Below are 14629 nucleotides of genomic sequence, written 5' to 3'. Positions count from 1 at the left end.
TTTAGAAATGGGTCTTTGAGAAGTTAAACAAAATCAAACTTCTCTTGGTATAGTTAAGCAAAATAAGGGGAAAAAAAGGAAAGGAAGGAAGGAAGAAAAAAAGAAAACAAAGAGGTAATTCAAATGAACAGAAACAGCCATGAACAGGGAAATATTACAATTGACATCAAATAAATATAGAATAATAATGGAATATTTTAAAAACTTGTATTCCACTTGGTTGGAAAAATTTTAAAGAAATGGATAGATTTCTAGATTCATCCAAATCATAAATTAAACAAGGAAGAGGATCAACCAACAAAGCATGCTCATAACAAATGCAGAGTCAAATAGTAATAAAAGATAATCCAACTAAAAATAGTCCATATTTGATGGATTTCTGTTTTCATATTTTCTACATAAACTATGTGAATATAATTTTATGTGAAAATAATGCTATAATCATATTCAAAGAATACATATAATACATATAATACTTCTTAAATTGCTCACATTAAAAATTAAAACAAAACAATTGCCTTTTATGTAGCCAGTATTAGTTAACAACCAAAACCAGGTAAAGATACTGCAACAACAACAACAACAATATATCTCAAATGAACATAGATTTTGAAGTCCTCAATAAAATACTTATAAATAGAATAAGGAATATATATAAAAAGATTACCCACTATGATCAAGTTGACTTTATCCCTTAGATGTAGGGAATGGGTCAACATAATAAGTCAATGTTCTAATAAATCAAATAAATGGGCTTAAAGACAAAATTACAATGTCATCTCAATGGATGGTCAGAAATTTTTGAAAAAAGAATATGCTTTCATAATAAAAGTCCTAGATACAGTAGGACTGGAGAGATCAAACCCCAATAATATAATGCTCTATATGACAAACCCATAGCCAGTGTCATCCTGTATGAACAAAAATCTCAAAGAAATCACATTAAAAGAAGGAACAAGAAAGGGCTACTCACTAACCCTACTCATTTTGAATACAGTGCATGATGCATTACCTGGAGAGAGAGGGGAAAAAAACCATCAGAAGAAAATGAAAAGAATAAAAATAGGAAATAAAGTAGTCAAACTATCCCTGTTTGTAGTGGTATGATATTATACATAAGATGTCCCAAAATTCCACCAAAAAACTTCTAGAAGTGACCAATAATTTCTGCAAAGTGACTACACACCAATAACAACTTATAAAAGTCAGTAGCCTGACACATTGAAAATGAGAGCATGGTCATACTCTTATTAATCACAGCTTCAGAGAAAATAGAATAACTAAGAATAAATCTAACCAGGGTGGCAAACAAACCCCTACAGTGGAAAGTTAAAGTCTAAGGAAAAAGAGAATAAGAAAATACTAGAAGAACATTAAGAACTTTCAAACTCATGGATTGGTAGAAATAATATAAAAATATCCTTCTACCAAAAGACCTTTACAGACTCAATTCAATCTCAATAAAAATCCCCAGGACAGTTTTCATGGAAACAAACAAAAAAATCCTACAATTCAAGCTCTTGGCTAGCCAAAGCAACAGTGAGTAATTAAATAAGTAAAGCTGGAATAATTACCATTATAGGTTTCCTGATATATTACAGAGTCGTGGCAAGAAAACCAGTATGGTACTGGCACAGATAGACAAATGGAACAAACTAAAAGACCTTAAGAAGAACAACATATAGACAGCCATCTGATAATCGACAAAATGACCAAATGTACACAATACAATAAAGGCAGTATCATCAACAAATGATGCTGGGAAACTGGGAAGTTCACGAGTAGAATAATGCTAGATCTATATATATGTCTTCACAAAAACCATTATCTCCAGGTTGATTAGAGATCTCGGTGTAAGACCTGGAAATGCAGAATCAGTTAGAAGAAAACTTAGGCAGGACCCAAAAAGATAGAGGTAGGTGTAGGCAAGGACTTTGACTAAGACTTAAATTGCTCAGGAAATTAGAATAGACAAGAGGGGCTGCATAGAGCTGAAAAGCTTTTGTAGGAAAGAGTTAATGTAGTGAAAAGAAAGCCCACAGAGTGGAAAAGAATTTTCACCACTTGACAGAGGATTATGAAAATGTTGAATGTAGGATGAACTCAAAAAGAATATCAAGAAAACCAATCCATTCAAATTATAGGTTATGGTTCTGAACCAGATTTCTCAATGGCGAAAATAAAAATGAGTAAGTGATACCTCAAAAGTGGTTCGTAATCTCGAGCAATTAGGAAAATGCAAATCAAAGCAAGTTTGATATTTTCTCCTTCCTTAGTTAGAATAGTTAAAATCAACACAGCAAATGATACAAAATATTGGCAAGGAGGTGAGGGAAAGGAAATGTCATTCACTGTTCACAGAATTGAAAATGGATGCAGCCACTCTGGAAGTCAGTATGAAGACGTCTCAGAAAGCTAAAAGTAAATCTACCATATGAACCATATACCACTTTTTGATATATTCCAAGGAACATGACATTTTACTTCACACATTCTTGCTCAGTCATATTACTGCTCTATTCAGAATATCTAGAAACTGAAGACAGCTCAAATGTCTTTCAAGTGATGGATGAATTATGAAAATGAGGAACATACACACAGTGGAATGCAGTTCAGTGTCTTATGATCAGAGGAGTCCAAGAGACTCCCAGGACAATATAGGCTACTTCTGTTGACCTTGGTTTTGTTTCAGAGGTTGAAGGTAATTTCCTGTTGCAGAATACATCATGGATTTCAGACACAGGACACGAAGGATTTAAGCTGGACCTGACCTGGGAACCACTTCCTTGAGAACCAGTACCAGAAGATGCTGTGGAAGCTGCCAAGGGAGGGAAACAACCAAGAGTCCCCGTGAACTGGGACACTAATGACTCACAACAATAAACATGAAAAGATAGCCATAAATGTGCATAAGTGTCTCTCATATCATTTTAGTAAACAACAGCTGTCTAATTGGATTAAGGCATATACAATAAGAGCTAAGCATGTCTGGTACTGGAAGTCTAGCTAACTATCCCTGGGTTAGTATGGTCATAAACCTTACAGGAGAACCATCTACTGCCACTAAACCAACATAGTTCCTAACTGCATTCTAAATGTTTATCCTTATACAGACTGGTGAGTATAGCTAATCAAAGAAGCTTTTCATTGCAGCACAGATCATTATAGAAAACCATAATTGGACACAAACGCATAGAACAAATGGTTCTGGGGTACCCAATCTCATTGGACAATTCTGCAGCACAACTACTGCATGTAAGGCTCTGGAAATGGGAACATCATGGAAGAAATCAAAATGGCTATAAGATCTAGAGGACCAGGATGTCTCATATGTTTGAAAAATAAATATAAAACTAAAAACATAAATTATATGGGAGTAGTCACAAAGGAGTTGAAAAACAAGGTGTCCCCAGAAAAAGGAAATCTAATTTCACTGCAGTTAGAGGGAGCCATCATGGACCTTGTATATCCATTCTGTTTATAGGGCTTCTTTGGAATCACCTCTGGAGACAAGCAGTTTATTCTTAGTCTTAGTCTTTACTCAATGCAATATAGCCTTGTTAAATTTATCTAATGCCTTTAAATGTCATTTCCTTTACCTGTAAAGCACACACAAAAACCTCCCACAAAACAACAGTTTTTAATATAGCCATTGGAGTGATTTTATAAAAAAAAAAAGCTGTGTATTTGGCAAAGTGCCTGGCACTTAGTAAGTGATCAATAAATATTAAGTATCATCATTTTTATTATCCCTTCCATTGCTCAGCCCTGGAATAGAACCTCTTACTCTACTGTGAGTTATCTGCAGAGAGGTGATCTGCTCATAAAAGACCATCTTCCATTCTGTTTTATGTGAAGTCTGGATTGTTTTTAAAATGATTGCCCAATTCTCCAAAAGACAACTTACCTCAAAACACAAAATTGTGTGCTTTTCAATTGGTGTGCTTGTATTATATATCCTCAGTTAATGTTGCATTTACTGAGCTCTGCATTCTGAGAAGAACTTTCCTGAGTTTGTGTAAATATAGCTTGCCTTGGGGTTTTGTAAGAATTTTGTTGATTAAACATGCACAAGTCTCAGTATTTGTCTTTGATTGCTATTGCTGTGATAAAGATCATCAAGAGTAACTTATTTGGCTTACAGGGTACAGTCCATTGTCAGGGAAAGCTAAGGCTGGGACCTAAAGACAGAAACAAAAACCCTGGAGAAACACTGTATATTGACTTACTCTTCCTCAGTTGTCCAGTTTTCTTTCTTGTGGAACCCAGTACTACCAGCCCAAGGATGGAGCAGTGGGATTGACCCTTCCACATCAAACATCATTCAAGAAAATGCCCCATAGGTTTGGATTATAGGCCAATTTCATTGTGGCATTTTTCAACTAATATTATTTCTTTTTAGATGACTCTGGTTTGTGTCAGGTTGGCCAAACAAACAAAAGCTAACCATATTCCCCCAAACCTAGGAAATGTCAAAATATTGGCAAATTTGTCTTATTTTTTGACAGATAAGCAAGAGAGTAGGTTGACATTGATGTCAATTGTCAAATGAATTACTAGTGATTATGTGGCAGTATCCTTAGCTATGTGGACTTCTTCTTTTCTTTGTTCTATATGACTCTATTAGAAATTTGTATGATATTTTATGAGAATTTCCCTAGAGAGACAACACACACACACACACACACACACACACACACACACACACACACCTACTTACTCTATCTAGATTGGGAAACTACGACAGCCTAATATAACGATTGTACCAAAGTCCATGTTGGTGAGCCAATGAGTTTATTGAGTTAACTAACAAGATCAAGAATAAAGAAATACTTACAAAGGAAAGAATGACTCAAATAAAGATGTATCACTATAAAGACCACCCCAATATGAGTAACAATGAGCAAATTGCAAACCAGGTGCTCTCTGCATGACTCGTATGCAATTCAACAAGTTCAAGAATTTCCTTTGGGGACAAAACGGCAACCATCAAATTGGGAAAGGATATTCACCAACCCTACATCTGATAGAAGGCTAATATCCAATCTATACAAAGAACTCAAGAAGTTAGACCCCAGGGAACCAAATAACCCTATTAAAAAATGGGGTACAGATCTAAACAAAGAATTTTCACCTGAAGAAATTCGGATGGCCGAGGGGCACCTTAAGAAGTGTTCAACATCATTAGTCATTAGGGAAATGCAGATCAAAACAACCCTGAGATTTCACCTTACACCAGTCAGAATGGCTAAGGTCAAAAACTCAGGAGACAGCAGGTGTTGGCGAGGATGTGGAGAAAGAGGAACATTCCTCCACAGCTGGTGGGGCTGTAAGATGGTACAACCACTCTGGAAATCAGTCTGGCGGTTCCTCAGAAAACTGGACATGACACTTACGGAGGACCCTGCTATACCTCTCCTGGGCATATACCCAAAGGATTCCCCGGCATGCAATAAAGACACATGCTCCATTATGTTCATAGCAGCCTTATTTATAATAGCCAGAAGCTGGAAAGAACCCAGATGCCCGTCAAAGGAGGAATGGATACAGAAAATGTGGTATATTTACACAATGGAATACTACTCAGCAATTAGAAACAATGAATTCACAAAATTTTTAGGCAAATGGTTGGATCTGGAAAATATCCTAAGTGAGGTAACCCAATCACAAAAGAATACACATGGAATGCAATCTCTGATAAGTGGATATTAATTAGCCCAGAAGCCCTGAATACCCAAGGCACAAATTGCATAACAAATGACTCCCATGAAGAAGTATGGAGAGGGTCCTGATCCTGGAAAGAATTGATCTAGCATGGGAAGGGAATATAAGGACAGAGAAAAAGGAGGGAGGTGATTGGAGAATGGATGGAGAGAAGAAGGTTTATGGGACATATGGGGAGGGAGGATCTGGGAAAGGGGAAATCATTTTGAATGTAAACAAAGAATATAGAAAATAAAAATATTGAAAAAAAAAGAAAAAAAAGAATTTCCTTTGGGAATATGGGCAGGTAAGAATCTTCTCCCTCATCACTTGCTTATTGTGTTTATTATATTTATCTAATATTTTCAAATACAGAGACTCTACCATATATATAATATAGATCAATGCATTTACACTGATTCTTATAAAGATTTTTATAGTATAACATTTATACTATAGACTTTATTAATGAAGAAATAAATTAAAATTTCCATCTTATTTATCTGGAAATGTTATGATAAGCTTTGTTTAGTAAGATTCTCAGTAAATATTGAGATATGTAGGGTGAAATAAGAGCCCCTTCCTCAACGGCTTAAGATCGTGTAACTTCTAAAAACCTGGGTTATGGAATATTTCATTTCACATCTTATTTTATCTCTCTGAATCTCAGCAAAAAAAATTAACTAACATCCTAAATATATCTACATTTTGGAGTCTGTTAGGTATGTTTAACATCCAAGTCAGTGAGCTGAAGACAAGTTGATTCTCCTGTAAAACAACAGAAAAAAATTCAAAAAAGTTTATGTTCATGACTGTTTGCTCCATCTATGTATGTGTGTGCACTATGTGGATGCCTGAGTGTGTCTGCAGGAGTCAGATCTCTGGAACCCAAGTTACAGATGGTTGGGACTGACATACCGGTTCTTCCAACTAAATTTGGGTCTTTTGCAACAGAAGGATGTGCTCTTAACCACTGAGCCAGCCCTCCTGCCTTTGAAGAACCTCAACTACAAATTAGAACTGTTATTTGACTAGACATTTTAGAACACATCATTTTATTCACCAATTTAACAAGTTTTCATTGAGTAAAGATACAAAATTAACACTTTTCCTCAGTTGTAAAATCTCCACAAAGAATACAGCATGGTAGTCCCTAACTTTATTGACATGAAACTCTAATGCTGGGAAAGTGGCATAGTCTAAGTTTGGGGTTGCCTTCTTTGCCTTGTACAAGTACAGAAACACATGCACTAGAGTAGCTCTGAAGTCAGAGAGACATTCTTAGCAGGATCTTACAGAGAGGACCCCCACTGCTGTAATGAAACTCATGTAACATACTTCTTATTTTTTAACCAAGTCATTTTGGGTTCTAAATAGCTATCTGCTGTGCTCTTCACTGATAGACCCAATACGAAAGCAGTTCTGCCTCCCCGTGCTCCAGTGGGTGATGACATAATTCTGTAATGTCATCTTGGAAGCAAGTTTGCTTTCACTATTAGATGTTTTCCTCATGGTCCCAGGATAACTACCACAGCTTAAAGTTTCTCTTCACACTCAAGGACAGAGGTGATGGTAACCATCTAGCTGCATTGATCTTTTTGTACTCTCCAAGGATCCCTGAATGTAACTGAACACGACTGGATTACGTCATAATGTTTAGTCTACAAAAGCAAACGTTTTGTCTTGAGAAAATTGTCACTCCTAACGAAATTAGAAATCTATGTGTGGAAGTGGATGAAACTGGATGATTGCAAAACAACTATGTCAAGTGTGATAAATAGGGGGCACGTGTTGGAGCCAGGGCAATTAGTAAAATAACTAATCGTTCCCTGTAAAATGATAGTCAGGGAATCATAGAAATTGTTGTCAAATAAAATTAGGTTTATGAGGGTATGTGAAAGAGTTCAGAGTAAATGGTACAAATTTATCTTCAGCACCATTTATGTTCACTCTAAAGACATGATTCAGATGAAATATTAATGAAGAATAAAGTGGTAAAAGTAGAGAAGAAGAAAGAAAGACTGTTCTGTGAGGAGGACATGAATACAAGGAGCCCCTGTAAGACAGAAGCACAGTACATTTGGGGAATTCACAGAAGGCATTGTGGCAGAAGGACAGGAGAAAATGGTGAAAGACCAGTAAACTCAAGTTAATAGGAAACTTCTAAGATATACTCCTAGGTATGTTTAGGTAGATATTTTGGAGTTGCAATTATAGCTTCAAACATCTAATAATGTGATCAGTGAGTGAAAGTTTCCAGTCTGCCCGACTGTCCATGTATCCTACAAATAAAGTGGTATAAATGTAAAAGATGACCAAGAACTCAATTTACCATATGAAATGACACCATTATTATATAAACATTTATGAGGAAAGCAATTTCTTTTTTTTAAATTTATTTTTTTATTGATATATTTTTTTTATTTACATTGCAAATGATTTCCCCTTTTCTGGGTCCCCACTCTCCGCAAGTCCAATAAGCCCTCTTCCGTCCCCCTATTCTTCCATCCACCCCTTCCCACTTCCCTGTTCCGGAATTCCCCTATACTCTTTTTTGGAAAACAATTTCTTGAGACTAACCAAATATGAAGAAGACAGTGGTTAGTTTTCCCTGTTGACTGGCTGCTAATAAGAACTCTATCCACTTTGATCTCTGCAGAAGTCAGGTTTTATTGCAACTAATACCAGAGCACAAGCAGGAAAAGAAGCATTACAGAGAAGTATAGTTTAGCCCCAAGTTTTTTGAGGCTTCAGATTAAGTGTTTACATCTAGTGATGGCCTTCTGACCATCACACTGAGTGATGGGGCGCCACAAACAGACAGATGTTTCCTCTTTTGTCTTGATCTCTTAAAAAGCCATCAGATTCAATCCCAGGAGTGTACTTCAGTGAAATTCTCTGATACTGACCTCCTCCTAAAAGCCACACATCTAAACCCACAGTTGGATAAGATTGTTATTTTCTCTCTTAGCGTAATATTCTAAAATTAGGATTGAATTTCCATACATAGAACTTTGGAGGACATGTGAGCCCTATCCAAATCATAGCAATTAAGGTGAGAATCTCATAGTAAAAAAGGCCAAGCCACTTATTGGCCACAGTGTTGATTTTCAGTGATGGCAATCACTACAGTAGGCAAAGAGTTTGTAATACTTGTTCCAAATAAATAGAGGTAGAGACCCACACTAGTAAACTAGTGAATAACAGTGAATTAGCAAGATTTTGTGTTGTATTATTTTGTACTGAGTGGCAGAGATAAATCATAAATACTATTCTTGGGACAGAGAAAGGAAAAAACTAGATAAATGTTCTTAGAGCACTTTTACCTGCAAAATAGTCTGTAGATTCAGAACTTAGCAGGACACAGTAGAGTGGAAGTACTATTATAGATGTCTAGATCAGATCTGATAATGAGTTTAAATATTTGGGAACTCATTTCTGGATATGGACTACATAGCCTTAATTCAAAGTCTGATGTATTTTCTAGAAAATGACATAGGGAAAGAAATTGTGTCTTTAAATGTCTTTATAATTCTTGATGTACAAATTTCTGGTATGCAATTATTTATTTAGTTGGCATTATTTCAATCAGTGTATAGGCCATTGGAAATATTCAACATTCTTTCCTACAATAGCCTGCATTAGAAACTCTCAGATCCAAAGTTATTTTTTTCCCTTAGAGTTATGTCCATATGAGCCAATACCAAATACTTAGGATAGAATTAATAAGAGTTTTATTGATTCGAGGTGCTTTGCACCAGCTGTCAGACACAGACCAGACTCCTTAGCTATTCTTCACCCTGAATTCATAAAGAATAGGATTCCCACAGGACAATTTTAATTGGAAGCATATTTTCTTCCCGTGATGCAAACTCAGGGTCAGAACAGGTAACCTGAAAGATTGCTCCACCATATGTTCTCCCCAGAAAATATATTCCCTAAATATCAAGATACACAAGAGGCAAGGATTACATAAGTCTTAAGATAAACTTCCTGTCAAACCAGTTTACCATAACTGAATGGTTGGGTTTCAATTGAAGGAAAGATGCAATTTAGTTTCTGGTACACATTAAGAAAAAGAAAATTATGTTATCCACCTGCTCGAAGGCCTGTTAGTTTTATGCTAGGCTATGTAGTATATTTACATACATTCAAAGATATGTTTAATACATGGTTATATATTCAGAAAGTTTTAAGGTTTTTTTTTTGTGGTAATGTTGGATGGTATTTATTTATTTCATAGGTAGACTTTTAAAAGAATCAGTAAAATGATTTTAGTTCTAATAAGAGATGGAAGGAAATTCAAGGAACCAAACACCTTTCGGCATTTATGTACATTTGAAACTATGTTATAAATAAAATTTGAAATTTTACATGTATCTTATTAAGGATTTGGAAAAAACATGCAAAAATGAACTTCAAATGTGTTTTTATGCCTGATAAAAAACATTTCTAAACTCCTACTATATTATTGTCCAAGAATGAACAGCTATTATCAAGGCTAATTTACTTCATAATAGTATAAATTAACCATTATGTCCCAACTAAAATGGTTAACTTTGGATATTGCTTTTCTGTTCAATTCAGGTCACCAAATAAAAAGTCAAGTTGAATATAGAGTTCAAATGATTTAATGCTTCCATGATTGGTGCTAACTTGCAAAGGTATCTGTGTAATTAAGTCATAGCTTCTTAACATTCAGCTCTGTGAAGCAAGGCCTCTCTGGTCTTGCACAAGAATGGTAAATGACAATGTTGCAAATTTGTTTGACTAACATCTTTAAGTAGTACTATAAAATATCATCAGTCTGGGAGGAAGAGATGGCTTAGTAGTGAGGAGCAGCAGTGTCTCCCAGAGGACAATCACCCACATGGTGGCTCACAATTGTTTATAACTCTAGTACCAGAAGATCCAATGCCTTCTTCTGACTTCCTTGGATATAAGACATGAATCTGGTGCACATACATATAGACAGATAAAACACTCATATACATAAAATTCAATAAAACTAAAAATGAAAGAAAGAATCATTTATACTAGTGAATAGCAATGGGAAAGCAAAAGCATTATTTATGCAAAAGGAGGAAGGAAATCATCAAACTCAGGGCTGAAATCAATCAAGTAGAAACAAAGAGAACCATACAAAGAATCAACAAAACCAGGAGCTGGTTCTTTGAGAAAATCAACAGGATAGATAAAACCCTAGCCAGACTAACCAAAGGGCACAAAGACAGTATCCAGATTAACAAACTTAGAAATGAAAAGGGAGATGTAACAACAGAAACTGAGGAAATTCAAAAAATCATTAGATCCTACTACAAAAGCCTATACTCAATACAACTGGAGAATCTGGAGGAAATGGACAGTTTCCTAGACAGATATCCGACACCAAAACTAAATCAGGATCAAACAGATCATCTAAACAGTCCCATAACACCTGAAGAAATAAAAAGGGTCATAGAAAGTCTCCCAACCAAAAAAATCACAGGACCAGATGGCTTCAGTGCAGAATTCTATCAGACCTTCATAGAAGACCTAACACCAATACTCTTCAAACAATTCCACAAAATAGAAACCGAAGGAACTCTACCCAACTCGTTCTATGAAGCCAAAATTATGCTGATACCAAAAACACACAAAGATCCAACAAAGATAGAGAACTTCAGGCCAATTTCTCTTATGAATATTGATGCAAAAATACATAATAAAATTCTTTCCAACCAAATCCAAGAACACATCAAAACGATCATCCACCATGATCAAGTAGGCTTCATCCCAGGGATGCAGGGATGTTTCAATATAAGAAAATCCATCAATGCTATCCACTACATAAACAAACTCAAAGAAAAAAACCATATGATCATCTCATCAGATGGAGAAAAAGCATTTGACAAAATTCAGCATCCTTTCATGATAAAAGTCTTGGAAAGAACAGGAATTCAAGCCCCATACCTAAACATCATTAAAGCAATATACAGCAAACCGGTAGCCAACATCAAACTAAACGGAGAGAAACTTGAAGCAATCCCACTAAAATCAGGGACTAGACAAAGCTGTCCCCTCTCTCCATATCTTTTCAATATACTACTTGAAGTTCTAGCTAGAGCAATTAGACAACATAAGGAGGTCAAGGAGATACAAATTGGAAAGGAAGAAGTCAAATTATCACTATTTGCAGATGACATGATAGTTTACTTAAATGACCTGAAAACCTCCACCAGAGAACTCCTACAGCTGATAAACAACTTCAGCAAAGTGGCTAGTTATAAAATCAACTCAAGCAAATCAGTTGCCTTCATATACTCAAAGGATAAGCAGGCTGAGAAAGAAGTTAGGGAAATGACACCCTTCACAATAGCCACAAATAATATAAAGTATCTTGGTGTGACTCTAACCAAACAAGTGAAAGATCTATATGACAAGAACTTCAGGTTTCTGAAGAAGAAATCGAAGAAGACCTCAGAATATGGAAAAATCTGCCATGCTCGTGGATCTGAAGGATTAATATAGATAAAATGGCCATCTTGCCAAAAGCAACCTACAGATTCAACACAATCCCCATCAAAATCCCAACTCAGTTCTTCACAGAGTTAGAAAGAGCAATCCTCAAATTCATCTGGAATAACAAAAAAACCAGGATAGCTAAAACTATTCTCAACAATAAAAGAAATTCTGGGGGTATCAGTATCCCTGACCTCAAGCAATACTACAGAGCAATAGTGTTAAAAACTGCACGGTATTTGTACAGTGACAGGCAGGCAGATCAATGGAACAGGATTGAAGATCCAGAAATGAACCCACACACCTATGGCCACTTGATCCTCGACAAAGGGGCTGAAAACATCCAATGGAAAAAAAGATAGCCTTTTCAAAAAATGGTACTGGTTTAACTGGAGGTCAGCATGCAGAAGAATGGGAATTGATCCATCCTTGTCTCCTTGTACTAAGCTCAACTCCAAATGGATCAAGGACCTCCACATAAAGCCAGACACTCTAAAGCTAATAGAAAAGAAACTGGGGAAGACCCTTGAGGACATAGGTACAGGAGGAAAGTTTCTGAACAGATCACCAATAGCATATGCTCTAAGATCAAGAATTGACAAGTGGGACCTCATAAAATTACAAAATTTCTGTAAGGCAAAGACACCATCAAAACGACAAATCAGCAACCAACAAATTGGGAAAAGATCTTCATGAATCCTACATCAGATAGAGGGCTAATATCCAATATATATAAAGAACTCAAGAAGTTAGACTCCAGAAAACCAAATAACCCTATTAAAAAATGGAGTACAAACAAAGAATTTTCACCTGAAGAACTTCGGATGGCGGAGAAGCATCTTAAAAAATGCTCAACTTCATTAGTCATTAGGGACATGCAAATTAAAACAACCCTGAGATTTCACCTTACACCAGTCAGAATGGCTAAGATTAAAAATTCAGGAGACATCAGGTGTTGGCAAGGATGTGGAGAAAGAGGAACACTCCTCCACTGCTGGTGAGGTTGCAAATTGGTACAACCACTCTGGAAATCAGTCTGGCGGTTCCTCTGAAAACTGGTAACCTCACTTCTAGAAGATCCTGCCATACCACTCCTGGGCATATACCTAGAAGATTCCCCAGCATGTAATAAGGATACATGTTCCACTATGTTCATAGCAGCCCTATTTACAATTGCCAGAAGTTGGAAAGAACCCAGTTATCCCTCAACAGAAGAGTGGATGCAAAAAAATGTGGTATATATACACAATGGAGTACTATTCAGCCATTAGAAACAATGAATTCATGAAATTCTTAGGCAAATGGATGAAGCTGGAGAACATCATACTAAGTGAGGTAACCCAGACTCAAAAGATGAATCATGGTATGCACTCACTAATAAGTGGATATTAACCTAGAAAACTGGAATACCCAAAACATAATCCACACATCAAATGAGGTACAAGAAGAATGGAGGAGTGGCCCCTTGTTCTTGAAAGACTCAGTGAAGCAGTATAGGGTAAAACCAGAACAGGGAAGTGGGAAGGGTTGGGTGGGAAAACAGGGGGAGGGAAGGGAGCTGATTGGACTTTCGGGGAGTGGGGGGTCTAGAAAAGGGGAAATCATTTGAAATGTAAATAAAAATATATTGAATAAAAAAAAAGCAATTCTCAAATTCATCTGGAATAACAAAAAAACCCAGGATAGCTAAAACTATTCTCAACAACAAAAGAAATTCTGGGGGGATCAGTATCCCTGACTTCAAGCAATACTACAGAGCAATAGTGTTAAAAACTGCATGGTATTGGCACAGTGACAGACAAGTGGACCAATGGAATAGAATTGAAGATCCAGAAATGAATCCACACACCTATGGTCACTTGATCTTCGACAAAGGAGCCAAAAACATCCAGTGAAAAAAAGGTAGCCTTTTCAACAAATGGTGCTGGTTCAATTGGAGGTCAGCATGCAGAAGAATGTGAATTGATCCATTCTTATATCCATGTACTAAACTTCAATCCAAGTGGATCAAGGACCTTCATGTAAAACCAGACACACTGAAACTAGTAGAAAAGAAACTGGGGAAGACCCTTGAGGACATGGGCACAGGGGAAAAGTTCCTGAACAGATCACCAATAGCTTATGCTCTAAGATCAAGAATTGACAAATGGGACCTCACAAAATTACAAAGTTTCTGTAAGGCAAAAGACACTGTTAAAAGGACAAAACGGCAACCATTAAATTGGGAAAGGATATTCACCAACCCTACATCTGATAGAGGGCTAATATCCAATATATACGAAGAACTCAAGAAGTTAGACCCCAGGGAACCAAATAACCCTATTAAAAATGGGGTACAGATCTAAACAAAGAATTTTTGCCTGAAGAAATTCGGATGGCCGAGAGGTACCTTAAGAAGTGCTCAACATCATTAGTCATTAGGGAA

Source organism: Apodemus sylvaticus, chromosome 7 (assembly GCF_947179515.1).
Source record: "Apodemus sylvaticus chromosome 7, mApoSyl1.1, whole genome shotgun sequence".
NCBI lineage: Eukaryota > Metazoa > Chordata > Mammalia > Rodentia > Muridae > Apodemus > Apodemus sylvaticus.
This window is presented reverse-complemented; position numbering follows the sequence as displayed.